Source organism: Gossypium raimondii, chromosome 6 (assembly GCF_025698545.1).
Source record: "Gossypium raimondii isolate GPD5lz chromosome 6, ASM2569854v1, whole genome shotgun sequence".
Taxonomy (NCBI): Eukaryota; Viridiplantae; Streptophyta; class Magnoliopsida; order Malvales; family Malvaceae; genus Gossypium; species Gossypium raimondii.
Genome location: NC_068570.1, coordinates 24,214,980 through 24,241,531, shown reverse-complemented (window position 1 = coordinate 24,241,531; position 26,552 = coordinate 24,214,980). Strand labels below are relative to the sequence as shown.

General features: G+C 34.7%; 1 non-coding gene across 1 annotated transcript; it reads left to right on the top strand.

Moving 5' to 3' along the window:
- The first annotated feature begins 8,927 nt into the window (after positions 1–8,927).
- LOC128042237 (small nucleolar RNA R71) lies at positions 8,928–9,034 on the top strand. Its single transcript, XR_008197443.1, has one exon. It is a non-coding gene; the product is annotated as a small nucleolar RNA R71 (small nucleolar RNA).
- The last annotated feature ends 17,518 nt before the right edge of the window (positions 9,035–26,552 follow it).

Here is a 26,552-nt window from a genome sequence, read left to right as displayed (position 1 = left end):
ACATATTCCTATTACATGCCATATATCCCAAAAATAAACGTTTTCAACATCTACCAAAATGAGTTTGGATAGTGTGAACTTCGCATTGATCTGTTCGCCCGATTCCACAAAACGATATCTACAAGGAACAAGAAAACGACTTGAGTAAGCTTCAATAGAGCTTAGTAAGTTCATAGGTTAAAACAATAAACTTGTTGTATAAACATAGCATAACATTTTACATCATTCTTAATAAACATTAACCCTATCAACCATAATCATTCAACATGTGAGTTTTACACACAAGTTGCATAATCTATTTAATTATTCAAAGTCATTCAATTATCAATTCACCATCTAATGTCAAGAATCATGTAAACGTTCATATAATTCACTAATAAGATATTTAACCATTTAAAATCTGCCCAATGAACGATATACACTGATACAGATATGCGATTATCTACCCAAGACACGCCAGAAAGCTCAGCTGAGCCAATCCAACCAAGAACACGCCCAACAATCAAGTGCCTAGCCCATAGGCTAACATCCTTCCAAAAACATGCATGGGCACCAAGTGCCAAGCCTATAGGATTTTTATCCACCCCCAGAAGTACGCCAGAATCACTGTAAATATAACTCGATAGTCTGAAACAAATGTTGAACTTCGATATATTCAGTGTATAACATTTATTTAGATATCATCATCTCATCACTGGTCAATCTCGTACAGCGCACAAAATAACTTATTGGCATGCCAATTGTATCTTATCCTATGTTCATCCGGATTCAATACCTAAATTCATGTAATACTTTACAATTCAATTATATTTCTCACCTTCAATTCATTTGAGACAATTTACTTATATATATACATATTCAATAAATCATATGTCATATATCATAAATCAACAGTATTATACATTATACTAAATTGAACCTTTATAACTTACAAAGGCTAAACTACGAAGATAGTAAAAATTTAGGGACTAATCAACAACTTTTCTTTTCCATGATTATGTCTTGGTTCTTGATCTATAAAGTAGTTTGTTTCAATTTATTAGCTTTAACTTCATGTAATATTCAATTTAATGCATTTGTCTTCCTATTTATAATTTTTCACAATTGCCTTAAACTTTTACAACTTAATCAATTGGGTCCCTAAGACCAAAACAAGATTATTTTCAAAATTAAAGTTTATACCCATTGAACTGAATTTAAAACTACCCCAAATCAGTCCTCACATGCTAAAATTTACAAGAAAAACATGTTATGTTTACTTAGTTTTCAATTAAACCACTAAACTTAAAAATTATACAAAATTACTTTACAAAATAGTCCTATTTAACAACCAAGCTTAATAATCTACCATTAAACTTCAAAAACATATCAAACTCATCAATGACATCTTTTAAAACATCTAACAATCTTACGAATTAACCCCCAGGTTAGCTCGATTAAGCTAAAATGATTACAAAAACATAAAAATTACTAACAACAAGACGAAAATCACTTACATGCACAAAACCTATCTTGGTCGAACCTTTTTCTTCAGCTATGGTGTTTTTTCCTTTTAATTTCGGTGGTAAGCATGAAGATGATGATAATCTTGTCTTATTTTTAGTTTATGTTTTCTTAATTACTATTTTACCCTTATAATTTAACTTAATAATTAACAAAGCTTTGTCCATATTTGTCCACTATATTTCTATATGGTTTATTTACCATAAAATTCCATCAACTCACATAACAATAGTAATTTCACACATTTAACTAATAGAAACTAACTTTTTTTAGGTTTTACGATTTATCCCTTTTTACTTAATTAACTATCTAAACGTTAAAATTTATTAACCAAATTTTAATACGACTAATGACCTCACTGACACGTCGGAATGTGGTCCCAAAACCATTGTTCCGACACTATTGGAAAATGAACTATTACAATTCCCCTCCTTTAGTAAATTTCGTCCTCAAAATTTTTACCTGAAAATAAGTTCGGCTATTACAATTTCATATTTCTTGGTCTCCTAGATAGCTTCCTTAATGCCGTGTTGATGCCACAAAACTTTTACAAATGGTACTTGTTTATTCCAGAACTCTTTTACCTCGTGAGCTAAAATCTTTATTGGCTCTTCAGAATACGACAGATCAAGCTGTAATTCAATCTCATTGGAAGAAATCACATGTGAAGGATCTAATCTATACCGTCTCAACATTGAAACATGGAAAACATTGTGAATATTTTCGAGTTCTGGAGGTAGAGATAATCTGTAAGCTACAGGACCAATCCTTTCAATAATTTCATATGGCCCTATAAACCTCAGACTTAATTTTCCTTTTCTTCTAAGCTGTAGCACTTTTTTCCACGGTGAGACTTTTAATAACACTCAATCACCAACGGAAACTTCTATATCTTTTCTTTTCATGTTTGCGTACGATTTCTAATGATCTGATGTGGCTTTCAGGCAATCACAAATAACAAGAACTTTTTCTTTAGTTTCATGAATCAAGTCTAGTCCAACTAAATTGGATTTACTTAACACTGACCAGTATAGCGGTGTTCTACGTTTTATTCCGTAAAAAGCTTCAAGCGATGCCATTTTACTACTAGACTGATAGTTGTTATTATAAGCAAATTCAGCCAACGAAAAATATTTTTCCCAGCTACCTTAAAACTTAAAAATACAAAATCGTAACATGTCTTCCAGAATTTGTATTGCCCGTTCTAACTGTTTGTCTATCTATGAATGAAATGTCGTACTGAAGTTGAGTTTAGTACCTAGAGCCTTGTGAAGTTTACCCCAAAATCTAGAGGTAAATCTCAAGTCTCGATTGGATATAATAAATATCGGTACTCCATGCAATCTAACGATCTCGGACACATATAACTCAGCTAATTTTTTTAGTGAAGAATATGTTATGAATGGAATAAAATGAGCTAATTTCATCAATCTATCAAAAATAACCCAGATCGAGTCTTTCTTTCTTAGTGACACAGGCAATCCAGATACGAAATCCATCGTGACTAGTTCCCACTTCCATTCAGGAATCATAACAGGCTGTAATAACCCAAACAGAACCTAATGCTCAACCTTCACTTGTTGGCAAACCAGGAATTTAGCCACAAATTTTAAAATTTCATGTTTCATACCCGACCACTAATATATCTATTTTAAGTCAAAATAACATTTTAGTACTACTCGAATGAATAGAGTACGTACTACTGTGAACCTTAGAAAAAATGTCTCAGTTTAACTCCAGATTATTCGGAGCACACAATCTGTTACAAAAAATTCAATATACCATCAGTATTAACTCTAAATTTTGTATATTGGTCACTCTGAATCTGATCTCATTTAGCTAACAATTTCGAGACATCATTGTGCAACTCTTGAATTCTCTGAAGAAACAATGGTCTAGCTTTCAATTAAGCTAAAACAGAACCATCACCATTCAAAGTAAACTGAACATTCAACGCTCTAAAAGAAAATTGTCATTTCTAACTTAACGTGTCAGCAACTACGTTAGCTTTTCTGGAGTGACAACCAATTACCAGCTCATAGTCTTTCAATAACTCAAGTCATCATCATTGTCTAAGGTTCAATTCTTTTTTAGTCATTAAATGTTTCAGGCTTTTGTGATCGGTATATACGTGACATTTTTCACCGTAGAAGTAATATCGCCAAATCTTCAAAGCGAAAACAATTGCGACCAGTTATAGATCATGGGTTGGGTAATTTCCCTCATGTGGCTTTAATTGTCGAGAAGTATAAGCTATAACCTTTCCAGCTTGTATTAATACATAACCTAATCCACTGAGCGATGGATCATTGTAAACAATATATTCTTTCCTGGATTCAAGCTGAGTCAGTATAGAAGCTTTTATCAACAGAGATTTCAACTGATCAAAGCTCTGCTGGCACCTATTTGACCAAACAAACTCAACATTTTTCTGTAATAGCTTAGTCATCGATAAAGCAATTATAAAAAAATTAAAAATCAACAAAAATAACTAGCTAAGTCCAGAAAAATTTGGACCTCTAAGACATTCTTTGGAACTTTTCAATTAACAATAACAGTAATCTTTGAGTCGAAATTCATATTTACTAAATTTTGCATACAATTAATTCTCACGCAAAATCTGTAAAACAATTATTAAATGTTGAGCATGCTTGGATTCTATGTTAGAATAGATCAGTATATCATCAATAAACAATATCACGAATCTATCTAGATGAGCTTGAAAAATCTGATTCTTCAGATCCATAAAAGCAGTAGGGGCATTTGTTAATCTGAACGGTATCACCCAAAATTCATAATGACTGTAATGAGTTCGGAAAGTAGTTTTTGACACATCAACATCTTTCACTCGCAACTGATAAAAACTCAATCTGAGATATATTTTTGAAAACACTGCCGCACCTTTCAATGAATCAAATATATCATCGATATGGGGTAAAGGATATTTATTCTTTATGATAAATTTATTCAATTTCCTATAATCAACACACAATCTCATCGATCCATCCTTATTTTTCACAAACAACACAGGTGCACCACAAGGAGATACACTCAACCAAATAAAACCTCTATCTGACAGCTCTTGCAACTGTGCTTTAAGTTCTTTCAACTCAACTGGTGTCATTTGATATGATGCAATTGATATAGGAGTAGTCTCAGGCATCAAGTCAATCGCATATTTCAACTTGATATTCTGGTGGTAATCCTGGTAACTCTTCAGGGAACACATCTGTAAACTAACCTACAATCCGTACTTGATCAAGTTTCGATCCTGATTCTTGAGTATCAAGTATATAAGCCAAAAATTCCTCGCAACTTTTTTGAATTAGCTTCTATGTCGAGATAGCTGAAATAACTCTGGTAACATTAATTGGTCTTTCAGACTCAACTGTGATCACTTCACCCATCTAACACTTTAGATCGATCTATTTCAGTTTACAATTCACCACAAAATCGTGTAACGTCAACTAATCTATTCCCAAAATGATATCAAATTCACGAAAGGGTAAACAATATCCCCACAATTAAGCATTTTCTTGTCCTCAAGCTAAATCCTCAACCCACATTCAAATTAACTTTTCTCAATTTATTGTTTTCACCAATCATGTTTTAGGAAAGCCCATAAATAATCATGCATTGAAAATTCAACCAAAATGACACTAAAGAACACAAGCAACCCAAGCAACAATTTTTAAAACATAAAAACATAGGCACCTCCCCTATCTCAATAATTACCTGAAACTCAAACTCAATAAGAATTGACATCCTCACTAAGGTTCACTCAAAGCCGTCAAGGTGTTTAAGGTTCAAGTTATATGCACTCAACAATCAAATGAGAAATTTTATTACCATATGCTTGCTTGAAATCAAATCTTCACCACTATAAAAATGAGATGACACATCAATCAAGAGGTCTTTACACGGTTGTAATGAGGCTTAGGTTAAGGGTATGGAAAATGTTAGAAAAGTTGGTTATAATCGAGAATCGAGTTGATAAGCTACCAAACTAGAAAAAAAATCAATTGTTGGATTAAAAGAAATTACATCAATAAGAATAATCGCAAGTGGAACTGAGCTTTTCAATAGAATATGAAACTAAGTATTCAAGCTCAATAAAAAAATAAATTTCTTTTCTTTTGTTATTTTTATTTATTTTTATTTTTTTAGAAAAATAAAATAAAATAAAATTCAGCAATTCAAAATAATGAAACATAGTTAGGCAACTAACCAAATCAAATCTCGACAAAAAGATTTGGGTTAAGGGTTAACATTAACAGGTTAATAAAAAAACATGTTAAGATCAATAGAGTTTACTATGGGTTAACACAACAATTAAGATGGTTAAAGGTTAAATGGGTTAAACTCTAAGTGCTTTTATCATCTTAGTTTATCAAATCAATAATGTGGTCTCGACATGTATAATCGAAGCAAGTTTTATAATAAAAAATCAAGTTGACACACTCACAATCAAAAATAAAATGAGTATGAAATGAAATATATGCTATATAGGCTCAAAAGCACATAAAAAGTATGGTTTTGATGTCAAGCTTGCAAATTTAAAATTTCAAGATAATACTTCAATTTAGGAGACAACCTAAAATATCTATTTTTGAAAAAACAACAACTTATCATGCTTGACTCTTTTGTGTCTTAAAGTATAAATCACACAATGTAAAAAATCCACAAATTATTCCAAAACTAAATTAATAAAAACTCAAAATTAAAAGAAATTACTTCAATGTTAGGTTCGAGAAAATTACTTAAACAAAAACAATAATTCAAGGGATATAACGCATAAACATATAAAATCCACCCCGCACTTAAGATGTACAATTCCCTCAATGTACAAACAATTAAAATCACAGAATAAGCACAATATCATAAGCAGGAAGAGAACTGAAATTGCCCTAAATTTGGATGAATTTGTCGGAATATTGAAAACTAGAATCACGGGCGATTCTAAATGTAGTGCATGTTTCCGAGCAAACGAATAAGAAAATAGATGAAAAAAATGAATAAGAAAATAAAGAGATAAAAAATAGAAAAACAACCGACAAAACAATAAAAGTACGATTGTATAATAAAAATAAAAATAAAACAAAAAAGGAAAAAGTAAAAAGCAAAAGCAAAAGCAAAAGCAAAAGAAAAAAACAAAAACAAATATAAATATAAATGAAATCACTTTAGTTGGGGTAGGAAGAAAATAAAAGAAGAAGAAAAAACTAGCTTTAAAAAGGGAAGAAAAAAGAGTACATGGTCATGTGCCAGGCCGTGTGAGCCACACGAGCGTGTGTAATCACCTAGACCGTGTGTGATTCAAAAATAAAGAAAAATAAGCCCAGTAATTACACAGTCATGTGCGATGCTCCTTCGCTTCTCCCACGCCCATGTATGAGTCCGTGTGAGCCATACGGTCTACCACACGCTCGTGTGATAGGCCATGTCTCCAACCTGTGTAACTCTCTGTACCCGTGTACGTCAAATTAAAATTGAAAAAAATTAGCTCCAGTACAAACACAACCTGAGACACGCCAGTGTGTCTAGGCCGCGTGTCCCACATGGCCATGTAGATCACCCCAGACCATGTAGACCACTTTTTTTTATAAAAAAATCAATTTTTTTTCAAATTTTTTACTTTTCTTTTTTTTTTCAATTTTTTTCAAAACTTTTTTAAGGTAATAAAAATAAATGTTCTATTTTTTAAAAAAATTAATTTTTTTATTTTTCTAAAAAAATGAAAGTAAAATATATAAATAAAAATAAAAACACTCGGCCTCCCGAGAAGCGCTTATTTAGAGTTTAAGCTCGACTTCCCTTTTTAAGCTCACAGTTAAGGCGGATCTTGGAGCCAAAGTTCCTCTCTCTTGGTATCAGTTTTACCACCAAAACAAGGTGTGAGACGAGTATTGTTTACCTTGAATATGTCAAATTCAGGATGTGTTATGTCAATTGTGCCATATGGAAACATAGTTTTTACCACACATGGGTTGGACCCTGTTGACTTAAATTCCGCAGGAAAAATTCGTGGATCCGATTTGTCTAATAGCACTTTTCCCCAACTTTGAATTGGTTTATTCTCTTTACATACACATCATGGCGTTTCTTTGTTACTTCCTTTTGCTTTCTCAGTTTCTCATCAACCTTCGTTCCCCATTCATTTCGTTTATCGAGCTGCACCATTCGCTCTTCACTTGTTCCTCGAGTTCTACCACTTTGAATAAAATATGGCTCCAACATGTTTTCATGAGTGATTTCCTGTAAAGAATGTTGAGCCACATGGTTACTAACATTAACAGAACAATTTAGTATCATCTTGTTCACTAGGGACTCTCACAAAATTACTTTCTTAAAGAGTAATCTTTTCATCAGCTACAAGAAGCACAAGTTCACCTATACTCACATCAATAACAATTCTAGTAGTGGCTAAAAAGGGCTGACCTAAGATCATAGGTACCTCAATATCCTCATCCATGTCCAATACAACAAAATCAACAAGGAATATAAATTTATTGACTTTCACAAGTACATCCTCAATAATACCCCTAAGATGTCTAATTGATCTATCCGCTAATTGAATACTTATTCTAGTGGGTTTGGGTTCCCCAAGACCAAGTTGTTTGAACATCTTAGAAGGCATGACATTTATATTAGCCCCCAAATCATCCAAATCTTTTCAACATTTAAACTACCAATGAGACAAGAAATAGTAAAAATCCCTGGATCTTTAAGTTTGTTGGGTAGTTTGTTTAGAAGAATGGTCAAGCAAATTGCATTGAGCTCCATAACCGACAAGTCGTTTAACTTCCTTTTATTTGTTAACAGTTCCTTTAAAATTTTTACATACTTTGGCATCTGCGAAACAGCTTCAACAAACGGTAAGTTAATATGCAATTTTTTTAAGAGTTTAAAAAATTTACCATATTGTTCTTTTATGTGGTCTCTCTTCATTGCTGTTGGATATAGAGTTCGTGCTTTGTAGTCTTTAATTAATTTATTTTCTTTCTTACCTTCCTCAACCTCATCACTTTTCACAACAACTTCTAACTTTGGCTTCTTTTCAGGCTCGAATTGAACGGTACCTATGAACGGTGAATATTTTGGATTAATCATCTCTGCTCCATTCACATTGCATTACATCACCGAATTTACCTGCTTAGAAAAATTCAAACCATCAAATTTTTTATTCAGTGCTTCCACTTGGCTTGCCAACATAGTAACTGCATCTATATTAAAAACACCAGTTGCTTTCATCGGTTTTGTTCATGACTTGCCACTGATAGTTATTCGGTGATATTTCTTTAATAAACTCTTAAGCTTCGTTAGGTGTTTTATTATTCAGTGTTCCACCAGCTGCTGCATCAATTAATTACCTAGTTGAGAGATTCAACCCGTTGTAGAAGGTATGAACTTGTAACCACAAAGGTAACCCATGATGAGGGCACATTTTCAAAAGATCTTTAAATCTCCCCCATGTATCATATAATGTCTCCATATCAAATTGAACAAAAGAAGAAATGTCATTTCTCAACTTAGCTGTTTTAGTTGGTGGGAAATACTTCAACTTAGCTGTTTTAGTCGATAGAACCCCGTGGAAGTGAATTCAACCACTGTTTTGCCTTGCTCCTCAAAGAGAATAGGAACAACCGTAAATGTATGCAATCATCAGTAGCACCATTGATCTTAAATGTGTCACAGATCTCTAGAAAGTTAGCTAAATGAGTATTCGAATCTTCATCTTGCAAACCATCAAACAGAACATAATGTTGTACCATCTGAACTGTGTTCGACTTCAACTCAAAATTGTTTGCAGCAATTGTCGGTCTCGCAATACTCGATTTAGCCCCAATCAGAGTAGGCTTAGCATAATCAAACATAGTACGAGGAACAGCAGTTGTAGGAGGTAGCTGATTATTTTGATTATCACCCATCTCCACAGTAATATATTTTTCCTCTTGATCATTTACTATATTTTATTAACCTTATCTTTCTTCTCAAATCTCTACGATTTCTACAAGCAGTCTTTTCAATCTCACTGTCAAAAAGTACTTGATCCAACAAGTTTCCTTTACTCATAAACCAAAAGAACCTGCTAGAAACAAACAAATGAAAAATTATAATGAAAAATTAAAATTAAAATTAAAATAAAAAAGCTAAATGAATAGAAATAAAATTTTCCTAATATTTCAATCCCTGAAATTGGCTCCAAAATCTTGATTGCAGTCATAAACCAACTAAAAATCTGACTAAGGCAAGTACACCTATCAATTAATAGTATAGCTACAGTGAGCAAAGATATCGTTCCCACGAAGACTAAAAGTACGAGTAATTAGGGTCTTTATATTATTTAACAAATAAATTGAAGTGATTGATTAAAACTAAAATAACTTATTAAATTAACTAAAACACACGACTAAGAACAAGTCAAGAAAATAAAAAAAATTAACAACCAAGAAGAGAAACAATACTCGGGAAAGAATCCACCTAGACTTCATCTGTCATTATCAATCTAAATCACACAATTTCTTCAATTAGTATCTCGATCCATAGAAATCCCTAAATTATGCTAATATCTCTCTTCCAAATTAAGAGAAACTCACTATAGGTTGATTAATTAAAATTTCTTTCTAATTAAAACTCCTATTATTGCATTAACTCGATCAATAGATCTCCCTATTAGATTTAACTCTAATCCGGTAGATTTATGTCATCCTATTTCTAATATTGCATGCAACTCCATTCAATTATTCTGGAACTACTCTTAAACATGGTCTATTCCTCTTCTGATTCAAGCACACCAAATATGGATTAATAGTCTAGAAATATTAAACCAAGAATTAAGCAAACATAATTGAGAACAAGATCCAGATATTTATTGCGTAAAAATATAAATCAAATAAAAGAATCCATCCTAAGGTTCATCTCCCTAGGTATTTACAAAATTAGTTCATGATAGCAAAAAAAAACAACTCAAAGGCAGTATAACCACAAGAAATAAATAAACTCATAATAAAATTCAAAGAAATCAAAAGGAGATAGACATTCTTGATGGAAACCTGCTTCAGAGTCGGCTTCAATGGTGTTTTTCGAGTCATTTTCTTGAGTATTCTGCGAAGGCTCACTCACATCTTCTTATTTGTGTCATATAATGATCTTAGAATGCCCTAAAAACCTAAAAATTGAATTTTCTCACATTTTTGGAGTGCTATTCAAAAAATCCACACGGTTTGACACATGGTCGTGTGGCTCACACGGCCGTGTGTCCAACCTGCGTGGAATGACCCAACTCGTGTGGCTCTGAAAACTTGCTCTGATTTTCCAATTTTTGCTCTTTTTTACTCCCAAATGCTCTCCTAATTATAGGAACATGAATTTAAAGGATTAGGAGCATAAAATTCACCCTTTTAAATTGAATAATCATCCAAAAACGCATTAGGAATGCGGCTAAAACATGTTACTTTTGGCATTTATTAATATCAAATTCACGAAATCGTAACAACATTAAATTAGCAGGAAAGTCACAGCCCTGAATTCTCAACAAACACTTGAGACATATTAAGTTAACTATCACAGTCTAACCTACTAGATTAGTAACTCGAATATCTAACTCAGCTAACTCAAGAGGTAAATTCTTATCCATTACTAATGAAGTGCAAATATACGAGTGAGTTGACCTAGGTTTAATCAGTGCATACACAGTAACATCAAAGAGATAGAATACACCAGCAATAATATCAAGTGTGTTAACTTCGATCAATAGATCCCCTATTAGATTTAACTCTAATCCGGTAGATTTATGTCATCCTATTTCTAATATTGCATGCAACTCCATTCAATTATGCGGAACTACTCTTAAACATGGTCTATTCCTCTTCTGATTCAAGCACACCAAATATGGATTAATAGTCTAGAAATATTAAACCAAGAATTAAGCAAACATAATTGAGAACAAGATCCAGATATTTATTGCGTAAAAATATAAATCAAATAAAAGAATCCATCCTAAGGTTCATCTCCCTAGGTATTTACAAAATTAGTTCATGATAGCAAAAAAAAACAACTCAAAGGCAGTATAACCACAAGAAATAAATAAACTCATAATAAAATTCAAAGAAATCAAAAGGAGATAGACATTCTTGATGGAAACCTGCTTCAGAGTCGGCTTCAATGGTGTTTTTCGAGTCATTTTCTTGAGTATTCGTGAGGCTCACTCACATCTTCTTATTTGTGTCATATAATGATCTTAGAATGCCCTAAAACCTAAAATTGAATTTTCTCACATTTTTGGAGTGCTATTCAAAAAATCCACACGGTTTGACACATGGTCGTGTGGCTCACACGGCCGTGTGTCCAACCTGCGTGGAATGACCCAACTCGTGTGGCTCTGAAAACTTGCTCTGATTTTCCAATTTTTGCTCTTTTTTACTCCCAAATGCTCTCCTAATTATAGGAACATGAATTTAAAGGATTAGGAGCATAAAATTCACCCTTTTAAATTGAATAATCATCCAAAAACGCATTAGGAATGAGGTTAAAACATGTTACTTTTGGCATTTATTAATATCAAATTCACGAAATCGTAACAACATTAAATTAGCAGGAAAGTCACAGCCCTGAATTCTCAACAAACACTTGAGACATATTAAGTTAACTATCACAGTCTAACCTACTAGATTAGTAACTCGAATATCTAACTCAGCTAACTCAAGAGGTAAATTCTTATCCATTACTAATGAAGTGCAAATATACGAGTGAGTTGACCTAGGTTTAATCAGTGCATACACAGTAACATCAAAGAGATAGAATACACCAGCAATAATATCAAGTGTGTTAACTTGATCTATAGATCCCCCTATTAGATTTAACTTTAATCTGGTAGATTTATGTCATCCTATTTCTAGGATTGCATGCAACTCTACTCAATTATGCTAAAACTACTCTTAAACATGGTCTATTCCTCTTCTAATTCAAGCACCCCAAATATGGATTAATAGTCTAGAAATATTAAACCAAGAATTAAGCAAACGTAATTGAGAACAAGATCCAGATATTTTTTGCGTAAAAATATAAATTAAATAACAAAATCCATCCTAAGGTTCATCTCCCTAGGTATTTACAAAATTAGTTCATGATAGCAAACAAAAACAACCCAAAGGCAGTATAACCACAAGAAATAAATAAACTCATAATAAAATTCAAAGAAATCAAAAGGAGATATCCATTCTTGATGGAAACCTGCTTCAGAGTCGGCTTCAATAGTGTTTTTCGAGTCATTTTCTTAAGTATTCTGTGACGGCTCACTCACACCTTCTTATTTGTGTCATATATTGGGCTTAGAATGCCCTAAAAACCTAAAATTGAATTTTCTAACATGTTTGGAGTGCTATTCATAAAATCCACACGGTCTGACACATGGTCGTGTGGCTCACACGGCTGTGTGTCCAACCTGTGTGGAATGACCCAACTCGTGTGGCTCTGAAAACTTGCTCTGATTTTCCAATTTTTGCTCATTTTTTACTCCCAAATGCTCTCCTAAGTATGGGAACATGAATTTAAAGGATTAGGAGCATAAAATTCACCATTTTAAATCAAATAATCATCCAAAAATGCATTAGGAATGAGGTTAAAACATGTTACTTTTGGCATTTATCAATATCAAATTCACGAAATGGTAACAACATTAAATCAGCAGGAAAGTCACAGTCCTGCATTCTCAACAAACACTTAAGACATATTAAGTTAACTATCACACTCTAACATAGTAGATTAGTAACTCGAATATCTAACTCAGTTAACTCAAGAGGTAAATTCTTATCCATTACTAATGCAGTGCAAATATACGTGTGAGTTGACCTAGGGTGAATCAATGCATACACAGTAACATCAAAGAGATAGAATATACTAGCAATAATATCAAGTGTGTTAACTCGATCTATAGATCCCCCTATTAGATTTGACTTTAATCCGGTAGATTTATGTCGTCCTATTTCTAGGATTGCATGCAACTCTACTCAATTATGCTAGAACTACTCTTAAACATGGTCTATTCCTCTTCTGATTCAAACACACCAAATATGGATTAATAGTCTAGAAATATTAAACCAAGAATTAAGCAAACGTAATGGAGAACAAGATCCAGATATTTATTGCATAAAACTATAAATCAAATAACAGAATTCATCCTAAGGTTCTTCTCCTTAGGTATTTACAAAATTAGTTCATGATAGCAGATAAAAACAACCCAAAGGCAGTATAACCACAAGAAATAAATAAACTCATAATAAAATTCAAAGAAATAAAATGGAGATATCCATTCTTGATGGAAATCTACTTCAGAGTCGGCTTCAATGGTGTTTTTCGAGTAATTTTCTTACGTATTCTGTGGCGGCTCACTCCCATCTTCTTATTTGTGTCATATATTGGTCTTAGAATGCCCTAAAACCCTGAAAATTGAATTTTCTCACATGTTTGGAGTGCTATTCATAAAATCCACACGGTCTGACACATGGTCGTGTGGCTCACACGGCTGTGTGTCCAACCTGTGTGGAATGACCCAACTCGTGTGGCTCCAGAAACTTGCTCTGATTTTCCAATTTTTGCACTTTTTTTTAATCCCAAATGCTCTTCTAGGTATAGGAACATGAATTTAAAGGATTAGGAGCATAAAATTCACCCTTTTAAATCGAATAATCATCCAAAAATGCATTAGGAATGAGGCTAAAACATGTTACTTTTGGCATTTATCAATATCAAATTCACGAAATGGTAACAACATTAAATCAGCAGGAAAGTCACAGCCCTGAATTCTCAACAAACACTTAATACATATTAAGTTAACTATCACACTCTAACCTAGTTGATTAGTAACTCTAATACCTAACTCAGTTAACTCAAGAGGTAAATTCTTATCCATTACTAATGCAGTGCAAATATACGAGTGAGTTGACCTAGGGTGAATCAGTGCATCACAGTAACATCAAAGAGATAGAATATACCAGCGAAACATCAAGTGCGCTAACTCGATCCATAGATCCCCCTATTAGATTTGTCTTTAATTTGGTAGATTTATGTCATCCTATTTCTAGGGTTGCATACAACTCCATTCAATTATGCTAGAACTACTCTTAAACATGGTCTATTCCTCTTCTGATTCAAGCATATCATATATGGATTAATAGTCTAGAAGTATTAAACCAAGAATTAAGCAAACATAATTAAGAACAAGATCCAGATATTTATTGCGTAAAAATATAAATCAAATAACAGAATCCATCCTAGGGTTCATCTCCCTAGGTATTTACAAAATTAGTTCATGATAGCAGATAAAAACAAGCCAAAGGCAGTATAACCACAAGAAATAAATAAACTCATAATAAAATTCGAAGAAATCAAAAGGAGATATCCAATCTTGATGGAAATCTACTTTAGAGTCGGCTTCAATGGTGTTTTTCGAGTCATTCTCTTGAGTATTCTGTGACAGCTCACACACATCTTCTTATTTGTGTCATATATTGGTCTTAGAATGCCCTAAAAACCTAAAAATTACATTTTTCTGCATGTTTGAAGTGCTATTCATGAAATCCACACGGTCTGGCACATGGTCGTGTGGCTCACACAGCCATGTGTCCAACCTGTGTGAAATGACCCAACTCGTGTGGCTCCGAAAACTTGCTCTGATTTTCTAATTTTTTCTTATTTTTTACTCTCAAATGCTCTCTTCGGTATAGAAACATGAATTTAAAGGATTAGGAGCATAAAATTCACCATTTTAAATCGAATAATCATCCAAAAACACGTTAAGAATGAGGCTAAAACATGTTACTTTTGGCATTAAACAATATTAAATTCACAAAAGGTAACAACATTAAATCAAGAGGAAAGTCATAGCCCTAAATTCTAAACAGACACTTAAGACATATTAAGTTAACTATCACACTCTAACCTAGTAGTTTAGTAACTCGAATATCTAACTTAGTTAACTCAACAGGTAAATTCTTATCCATTACTAATGCAGTGAAAATATACGAATGAGTTGACCCGGGGTCAATCATTGCATACATAGTAGCATCAAAGAGATAGAATATACCAGCAATAACATCAAGTGCGTTAACTCGAGCTATAGATCCCCCTATTAGATTTGTCTTTAATCCGGTAGATTTATGTCGTCCTATTTCTAGGATTGCATACAACTCCACTCAATTATGCTAGAACTACTCTTAAACATGGTATATTCCTCTTCTGATTCAAGCACACCAAATATGGATTAATAGTCTAGAAATATTAAACCAAGAATTAAGTAAACATAATTGAGAACAAGATCTAGTTATTTATTGCGTAAAAATATAAATCAAATAACAGAATCCATCTTAGGGTTCATCTCCCTAGGTATTTACAAAATTAGTTCATGATAGCTAATAATAACAACCCAAAGGTAGTATAACCACAAGAAATAAATAAACTCATAATAAAATTCAAAGAAATCAATAGGAGATATCCAATCTTTATGGAAATCAGCTTTAGAGTCGGCTTCAATGGTGTTTTTCGAGTCATTTTCTTGAGTATTCTTTGACAGGTCACACACATCTTCTTATTTGTGTCATATATTGGTCTTAGAATTCCCTAAAAACCTTAAAATTACATTTTTCTGCATGTTTGGAGTGCTATTCATGAAATCTACACGGTCTGGCACATCGACGTGCGGCTCACACGGCCATGTGTCCAACCTGTGTGGAATGACCCAACTCATGTGGCTCTGAAAACTTGCTCTGATTTTCTAATTTTTGCTCATTTTTTACTCTCAAATGCTCTCCTAAGTATAGAAACATGAATTTAAAGTATTAGGAGCATAAAGTTCACCATTTTAATCGAATAATCATCCAAAAACGCATTAAGAATGAGGCTAAAACATGTTACTTTTTCATTTAACAATATCAAATTCACAAAAGGTAACAACATTAAATCAGCAGGAAAGTCATAGCCCTGAATTCTAAACAGACACTGAAGACATATTAAGTTAACTATCACACTCTAACCTAGTAGTAACTCGAATATCTAACCCAGTTAACTCAACAGGTAAATTCTTAACCATTACTAATGCAGTGCAAATATACGAGTGAGTTTACCTAGGGTCAATCAGTGCATACACAGTAACAAAAAAGAGATAGAATATACCAGCAATAACATCAAGCGCGGTAGTTTCCCCTTGGCTGGAATAGTGTAAACACGAAAATATATAAACTTTTTCAGCACCTTTTGAGCTCTAATTCATGCAATTTCGTCGTAATTTTTGTCAAAATTGATACTTTAATTATAAAGTAATTAATTTTCATTTAAATTATTAACATATTGAATTTTAATTATTTTTATAATAAATTTTCATAGATTTCTGGTGTGATCGGACCACCTTGAAAATAATTTTAGGTCTGCGAATTTTGAGAAAAAAACAGGTTCGGGAGTCGGTTACGCACGAGGAAGGGTTAGCACCCTCGTAACGCCCAAAATTGGTACCGAATCAATTTTTGAGATTCACTTATTTCAAAGAAATAAATCGTCACACTCAGTAAATTAGAGTGCAACATTTTAAATCCTCAAAATTAAATTTATCTCTTGCTTTTAAAACCTATGCTTTTTGAGAAGGATTTCCAATTATCTGGATCAAGTGAGAAAATCAAACCCAGTAAGTTAGGGTTCAATTTCACCAAATTCCTAAATATCGAATATTGCCTTTATTTCCATTTGTTAGAAAAAATCCTCGTCTCGAGAAAACAATATATCATATCCAATGCGTTAGGACACCACGTATCGAATTCCCGAGAATGAGTTTTTTATTTATGTGTTTTGATTAAGGAAAGTTTTCGATTATTTAGATTCAACAAGGAAAATTGGAACCGAATGCGTTAGGGCTCAATTCTCTCGAGGACTCCAAATTTCGAGTATTACGTTATTTTGAAAGCTTTTTGAATAAAAGTGTTTTTGATATTTAAATCATATAAAACGTAACCTTTTAAGTATATATAATGGAATAAAATGTTAATGTACAATGTGAAATGATAATTGTAAGCCCAAAATGTACATTAATGAATACAAACAATCAATTGATACAAACAAACAATATCGTATACATAAGAGCAATGGTTGCATGTAAATATTAACATTTAAAAAGCTAATGAATTTAAAATCAATAATAGTCATATATTAATTTAAATAACATATGTATAAAATGAAAAGTTTAATAATAATACAAATAATAGTATATAACAATATGAAAATTTAATAATATATAAAGATAATATTTAAATAAAGTATCTAAGTAGGGTATTTTAAAAGAAATAATTTGTATATATAAAAAATGGTTTAAAAAAACATATAAGCATATGTAAAAACTTGAGGTCAATAATTATAATAATATGAAACCAATAATATATAAAATAAAATAATTTAACATAAAGTATGTGTATGTATATACATATATAATACTATTGTATAAGAATATTATCATGCAAATCCTTTAAAACATAAAGACGCATAAAAGAGAGATAAAAAAAAACATTATAAAACTAATAATGAATATACACAAACTATATTGAATTTACCTAAAATATGTGACTAGTTTAAATAATAATACAAATAACAGTCGGATTAATAAATAATAATATTATTAAATTAATTGGCAAAAAGAAAAAAAATACGAAAGGGATTAAATTGCAACTAAAACAGAGTTAGTAGGGAATAAGCATTAATAAAGCCAACTAAGGGCCATGTGCAATGCGCGAATAACATGGGGGACTGAAACAGGAAATATCCTGTCCCCAAAACGCTGCGTTGCATAAGGACCAAAATGTAGCAGAAGCAAAATGAATCATGAAATTCATAAATAAAAAAAACTGATATAAAAACACCACGAAGAAAGGGGGACCTTATACGCAAATAGACCAAACGACCAAAATGCGCGGATCCTTCCCCGGATCGGGTCATCGCGTGGGTCGCTGTGGGCAAACAGCGCCGTTTCTTTCGTGGTTAGAAAACAAAACCCTAAGATATTAACCATTTTTCTAATCTAACAAAAAAACTAAAGAAATGAGAGAAAAACTCTCTTTGTGCCGTTCGACGATGAACATCTGGAGGCGCCTAAACCACCGCTTGATTTCGACTGCGACGAAACAAGCGACAGTCCAGCAACCCAGGTAAACTCCCTTCCTTAAACCTCTCCTTTTCTGTTGTTTAATGTTTCCTAAATGAAGAAACCAAAAAGAACAGTGAAGAAAAACGCAAAAGAAAAAAAAACAATATACCTCTCAAAATCCCTTTTTTGTATTCAATCTCTCTGTGTATTGATATTGTGTAGAAAAAAGAACCCCTTTTACAGATTCAAAAACGGCTTTATATAGCCGAATCGAAATAAAAATTAAAAATAAAATTCCAATTCATCCTTGCTGTTATTTTCCTTTTTGCATGGTTGTTTCTGTTGCTATTTTTGTGTCTGCTGCACGTACGGTGCTGATGTAGCAGTGTGCGTGGCAGATGCGGAGGGTACGGAGGCGCACGTGAGGGCAGAGGGTTGACACGAGTGGACGAGTGGGGCTGTTACGGCGCTCGGGTTTGCCTACTGCCTTAGGGTTTTTGGAATCATTTTGGGCATTGGGCCTCATAGTAATTGGGCCACTGGTTTAGGAATTGGGTCCGGGTTAAGTCTGGGTTTAGGGTTTCAATTGTATGGGTATTGGTTTAAAAACGATTTGGGCCATGCTGGGCCCATGTGTTTAGACTGAGGACTTTTAAATTTGGATTGGTTTATTTTATTACGGGCCGGGCAAATATTGGGCCTTACAGCTGCCCCTCTTTGCTTGTTGTCGTGTAGCGGGAACAGAGCAAATACTCAGAAATGGCCAATTTTGCCCGGTCGTGCTTGGACTTTGGTGCTCCTGCTTTTCAAGTAGCCTCATCCCATCCTACTGCATCTTCAGCGGTACAGGAATTGGTGCCTCGATCCACTCTACCGCAACGTCGGGGAGATAGGATTTGTAACTCGTAACTTTAATCTGTTTAACTGTGATGTTGAGGAAGCAAGATTCGCTGTCGTAGCTTTAATCTTTTTTAATTGCAATGTCGGAGAAGCAAGATTCGCCGTTGTGGCATTAATCTGTTCCACTGTTCTTCCAGGGAAATAAGATTCGCTGTTGTAGCTTTAATCTTTTTAACTGTAATGTCGGGGAAGCAAGATTCACCGATGTGGCTTTAATCTGTTCCACTGCACCACTCAGGAAGATAGAATTACTGGCTTCAATGTACTCCACTGTAACCACAGGAAGGTAAAATCCCCCGTCTGCTGCCTAGGGAAATAGAATTACTGGCTTCAATGTACTCAACTGTAACCACAGGGAGGTAAAATCCCCCGTCTTTGATCTGCTCCACTACTGCTTTGGGAGACAAGACCTGAAATCTTTAATCTATTCCACTGCTGCCTGAGAAATAGAATTACTGGCTTTAATGTACTCCACTGTAACCACAGGGAGGTAAAATCTGCCATCTTCGATCTGCTTTGCCGTCAGTACAGGAAGGCAAGATTTGCTATCCTCAACCTGCTCCACTGCAACCGAGGGAGGCAAGGCTGGTGTCTTCGATCCGCTTCACTGTCTACGCAGGAAGGCAAGATCTGTTATCTTTAACCTACTCCACTGCAACCGAGGGAGGCAAGGCTGGTATCTTCGATCTGCTTCGTTGTCAGCGTAAGAAGGCAAGATCTGCTATCTTCAACCTGCTCCACTGCAACTGAGGGAGGCAAGGCTTTATTTCTTCGATCTGCTTTGTTGTCAACGCAGGAAGGCAAGATCTACTATCTTTAACCCGCTCCACTGCAACCGATGGAGGCAAGGCTTTGTTTTCGATCTGCTTTGCTGTCAATGCAGGAAGGCAAGATCTGCTATCTTTAACCAGCTCCACTGCAACCGATGGAGGCAAGGCTTTGTTTTCGATCTGCTTCGCTGTCAATGCAGGAAGGCAAGATCTGTTCCCTAGGGAACATGACCTAATTATGCCTAATGATTAGGATGGCATGACCAAAGTGAATCAGATGCTCCTAACTAGACATGTGTGAATGGTGTTTGCATGAATGGAAAATTTTATTTTTTTGAGAATGATCCCGCTTAGGTTGTCATTACTCGAAGTTTATTAAGGCTTTGTCACTGAAGTGTTATAACACCTTCCTTCTCTACTGGCGTTTTCTGAAGAAACACTTAGTCAGATTGCCTCCACTGTAAACCGAAAAAGTTCAATCCATTGGGGCGCAAGATTTGTACCATCATTCTCCCACTGTAATCCAAGGATAGAAATATGACTTTTCCTCAATCCTCTTTTATCATAATTCAAGGATATGGGATCTACATCGTTCTGGTTCCTTACACCATTCTCAGGGTGTCATACCAAAGGCCTATGCACAGATGAAGGCCTTCTTTTCCGAGGTGACCTCTTCCTATTGCCTGATGATTATTGCTTGCTTGTTCATTTAAGCTTTGTCATTAACACGTCATCTTATCATTTTGTTCAATCAATGCATTTGACAACAAAATCCAAAGAGAAAGTCCAAATTTAGACTCTTCCTTCTCAAATTTCCAACTTTTACCTGGTGCGTTCTAAACAATAGTCATGTTTCAGGCTCCTATATTATTTAGAAACTTTTCAGAGTAATATGTAAAACTTCCTTTGTGAAATTTTTATTAGTCCATTGATCATTATTCCAATGCAACATGCTTGCAAAAAGGGTCATGACAATGGATAAGAATAAAGTTGGTTCTGAGCATAGCTCAAAATGAATAAATTATCAAAAATAGTAAAGAAGGATAATAAAATAATTGATTGGGAATGTACATCTTGGAAAAGAAACAAGTATTCCAAGAACAACAAATTTAATATAAATAATATGAGAATTGGGTGCCCCAGATATCGCAGCTTGAACTTCTCTGTACAAACTTTCTGAAGACCATTTTGAGTTTGACATGTGTTTAGGAGATCTACAGTGCTTTGTCGATGCCCCAAGATGTCGCCTACTTTTTCCTGTTGATTCAGGTATAACAAGATTACCACATGCCCCAATCTGATCAAGATACGAGTTGCTCTGATCGCTTCATGCCCTATTCTGATTAATATTTGAGCCGCCCTTTTCGGGTTTTCAACTCAAATCCCCTTTGGCCTAAGGTGCCCTTTGCGGGTTTTTTCCCTTAGCCTCTCCATTTTTACTTTTTCATTTTCATTTTTCATTTTCATTTTTCACTTTTCACCCTTTTTTTTTGGAATCAAGGCACCCTTTGCAGGTTTTCACCTTGGTCCTTTCTCCTTCTTCAGGTGAGGTAATTTTTGACTGAATCTGAGTTTACAGGATTTGGCGAGTTTTACCATCTATCCTACTCAAGATCAGAGCTTCTTCGGAAAAGGCCTTTGGCATCCATTTCCCTCTAAAATCCTTTTGTGTAGAAAGAATCTTTCTCCAAATTAGGTTCCCCTTATGGAATTCTCTGAGGCAAACCTTTTGATTGTAGGCTCACATTATCTGCCTTTGGTACATCTGACTGTACTGAATAGCTTTTAGCCTTTTCTTTTGATCAGATTGGATTCATTCTACTCAACCACAACCCAGAGAACATGGATTTCTACTTCAATTGGTAGAACTACTTCCGTCTTGTAAATTAGAGAAAATAGTGTTGCCCCAGTCAAAGCTCCGATAAACGTTCCAAAAAACAAAGAAGGCAGATGGTAACTTCACATGCCAACCCTTGTAAGTCTCAGTCATTTTTTGCAATTCATTGTTTTGCAATACGGTGACAAACCATGGTGTCTGATTTTGAATTGATTTCAGCCCTCAGCTATCGTACTGTCATTCAAGTTCAATGCATTTTCCAATACCATCTTCTCTGGAATAAGCATATGACGACATTGGCTTATGAAACAGCCTCGAATGATCTCAAAAATGAGGTAATGCCCATTAGAAGTCTTCGATAATGGTGATGTCCATGCCCCATTTGCCTAAAATTTGAGTCGCCCTTTTCAGGTTTTCAACTCAAAACCACTTTTGGTCACAAAGCGCCCTTTGCGGGTTTTTGTCTTAGCCTCTCCTTTTCTTTTCTTTTTTCTTTTTCTTCTCTCTTTTCATTTCTCTTTTGACTTTGATTTTGATTTTTTTTGGATTTTTTTTTGTTTTTTTGAATCTGCACTCATAGGATTAGGCAAGTCCTTGTTATCCTCTTTCGACAAGAATCAATGTTTTTATAGATAAAGTCCTCCACCTAAGATCTTCCACTTTCATCTTGTATGCGAAAAACCTTCTTTGGTATCAGATTTCTTTCATAGAGCCTTCAGGGGTGAAACTTCGATAGAAAACTTTGGATCCTCCTCTTCAATCAAGATAAAATCCAACAAAACTTGAAGAGATGGAAACTCGACTTCAAATAGGCAAAGCTACACTGAGTCAACAAGAAAGGCAATGCCCCGGCAAAGAATTACATCATTCATACAAATTTTGACATCGTGCTATTGTGCAAATTTCATTATCAGTGGTTAACCCGGGCATATCCTGGTATGATCCTACAAAGATATCTTCGAACTCTAGAGGTAACTTAATGAGGTCTCATTTCATTTTTACGATCAGGTCAATTCTAATCTTCACCAAGCTCACAATTTCTGATGATTCCTTGTGAGGTAGGATCTGTCTATCCTCTTGTTCAACCATCCTCAACAAGTCAGGAGCTAAGCTACAATCTTTGTCATTTTCAAAGTTATGAGATCCCTCTTAGCACATGCCCCGCTCAAAAGGAAAATCTGGGTCCGTAGCAGAGTCATTCACGTAATGGATATCTAGGGACCCATGATAAGTACCGAAGAATATACAAAAGAATGTATAAATTCATGAATAATTATTTGTACCATATGATTATGAATGAGTGAATAATAAGAAAATCCAAAAGAATGAAAGAATCTGGAATTGTTTGTAAAGAATGAAAATATTGCCTCAGTAATGATTGCAAAGATGTATTTCATTAAAATAACAACGTTCAGACATGAGCCTATTTCACAAGGAATTTCTATCATTTCTAGGCTAAAAACAACAAAATGTTCTGAACATTACTCTAAATAAGCTCTAAAAACTACAGGGATTTCTTCCGCAGTCTAATTTCTTAGAACACTCCCAGGGTTATGAGGGCGGATATCTAACAAGGTCCCTTCTTCAGTTGCTTTTTCGTCGATGTGAACATTTCCCACTTTTCTTTATGCGTTGCATTCACTCTATTTATCCATTATGATCGGGTAATGGATTTTCCGCACTGGAGGATTCATTAAATTTGACGACGCTCATACTGATAAGCCTTTCAATCAGTTTTTTAAAGGCAATGCAATTTTCTATGGAATGCCCCATCATTCCCGCATGATAATCGCATTGTGCATTTGCGTCGTGCCATTTGGGGTACGGAGGCTGTGGAGGTTTTGTGTAGAGAGGGAAACAATGTGTGCGTTGAATAAGCTTTGATACAACTCCTTATACGACATTGGAATTGGCGTGAATTGGAGGTTCTCAGTGCCTTGTTTCACATAAGATTCTTGTCTTGATGAACCTTGTTTACTAGCGACCCCTTTACATGGATGACTTACTGACCTTGAGTAACCTATGTTGTTCACCTCATTTTCTCCTTGGGGTTGACCTCTTATTACTCTCTTCCGCCTCAATTTTCCGACTCTTATAGCATTCTCAATCATTTCACCATTCATAACTATGTCAGAAAAGCTTTTTGTTGCGCTTCCTAACATATGCGTAATGAACGGGGCTTTCAATGTATTGATGAAGAGCATTGTCGTCTCTTTCTCTAAGAGGGGTGGCTGAACCTGGACTGCAACCTCCCTCCACCTCTATGCATACTGCCTAAAACTTTCACTCGATTTCTTTTCCAAATTTTGCAAGGTGATTCTATCGGGAACCATATCCGTTACATGACCGTATTGTTTCATGAATGCCTGTGCTAGGTCCCTCCATGAACCAATCTCGGTACGGCTCAACTGATTGTACCATTTTGACGCTGCTCCAATAAGGCTATCCTGAAAACAATGTATTAATAGCTGATCATTGTTAATATACCCAGTCATTCTCCTACAGAACATGGTGATATGGGCTTCTGGGAAACTGGTCCCACTATATTTCTCAAATTCAGGCATCTTGAACTTGTGAGGGAGTACTAAGTCTGGAACCAAGCTCAGATCTTTTGTATCGATTCCATGGTGATTTCTGGCGCTTTCCAAGGCTTTGAATTTTTCCTCCAACCATTTACACCTATCTTCCCACTGTTTGGCAATTCTGCGTTCGCCTTTCCTTCCTTAGCTGCTTCATCAAAATTCGGTACGGTAAGATTAACCAGATTATCACCAGGGTTAGGACCTGATCCGGCCAGAAAGTTTATCGGTAATGAAACATCGGTTTGAAACCTCTGAGGCCCAATGGAAATAGAGGATCTGCAGGAAGGTACCTCGATCTGAGTCTACGCATGTAGAGGCATAAAGCCTAGAGGATAGATAGGTCTATCCTTGTCTTCTTCTTCATCATTTATCATAGGGCCTTTCCCCTTATTAATTCCTTTTAGTAATTGCGTCAGCTCAGTCATCATGTCCTTTTGAGACTCCCGAATCCTTTTTATCATGTCCTATTAAATTTTTTTCCAATTGCTCATTCATTTGTTTCTGTAGCTGATCTTGCATTTCTTTTTACATTTGCTCCAATTTCTCTAATCTTTGATCCATTTCCTTAGTTTTGCGACGAGTACCGTAAGGATGTTTGGTTGGTTGGTTTTCCAGATTAGCTGAAATAAATTGACCCAATTAGACTCTTTTAATGGATTTTAATGCATGTAATGCAGATGCATAAAATGAATGCCTAAAGAGACGTTGATTCTGGTTCAATTACATTTAGAAAAATTTTCTAGAAGACAAATTTCTTTACATAAAACGGATACATGTACGGCCTCACCCTCATATTCCAAGAAACAACATCGATCTTTTTCTTCAGGCGCATGTTTGAGATAATCTCACCAATTTCCAATAGATGCCACTGCTAGCTCCTTTTCTTGATATTGGTCGCGATCCATCACCTGCCCATCTTCATAAGGCTCGTCAGCTTCTTTAAGGGAGTTGGAACGTCGAAGGCTCTTAGACAATCGCCTTGAATCCTCAGGCCACGAAGCAAAGTCACGAACTCTTCCATGTGTTTTTCAGAATATATTAAGGTAGCCATATTGTTTTCCACTTTATCTAGGAATTTGTATTCCATGACAAGCTTTCTAATTTAGTAATCGGACTTGAATCAATATTTCTTTCCTAAGATGCAAATGCAATGCAATCACAATCAAAACACAACAAAAGGGGTTAGTACAAAACAGAAGTAAACAAGGAAACAGAAAGTACCTAATCATGTAACCACTAGGAATTTCGAATGGCTCTACCTAGGTTAAGTTCCTAAGTCCACTATATGAGGTTTGGATCTAAAGTCAAGGTACCCGAACCAGCAGATTCATCTATCTTCACCCATTATAGGCTCATACAGACCGAGTTCAGTCAGGGGAATACATTTCCCTATGGCTGCACAGAGATAAAAATCTCACGAAGACATAGGTACGGATATATTCCGAAAGTGGTCCACTATCCTGCACGGAGGTGAAAACCTCACGAATAAGTAGCTTCTCACTCTCACTTAAAAGGGAAAGACTAACAATCTTTATGCAATATGATGCCAAAGTATACGATGCAAACAACTGCAAAGAAAAGATCGTAATTTTTCAAATCAATTTTTCAATTTTCGACAATAAGACAGAAAATAATCAATTTACGACTTGACTCTCTAAAGGTCCCCAGCGGAGTCGCCAAGTTGTCGAAACCATTTTCAAGTTTGAAAAACGAACGGGAATCGACTTTGAAAATAAGATTGGGAGTCGCCACCGATCTTTTATTGTGGTGTGATCGGACCACCTTGAAAATAATTTTAGGTCTAGGAATTTTGAGAAAAAAATAGGTTCGAGAGTCGGTTT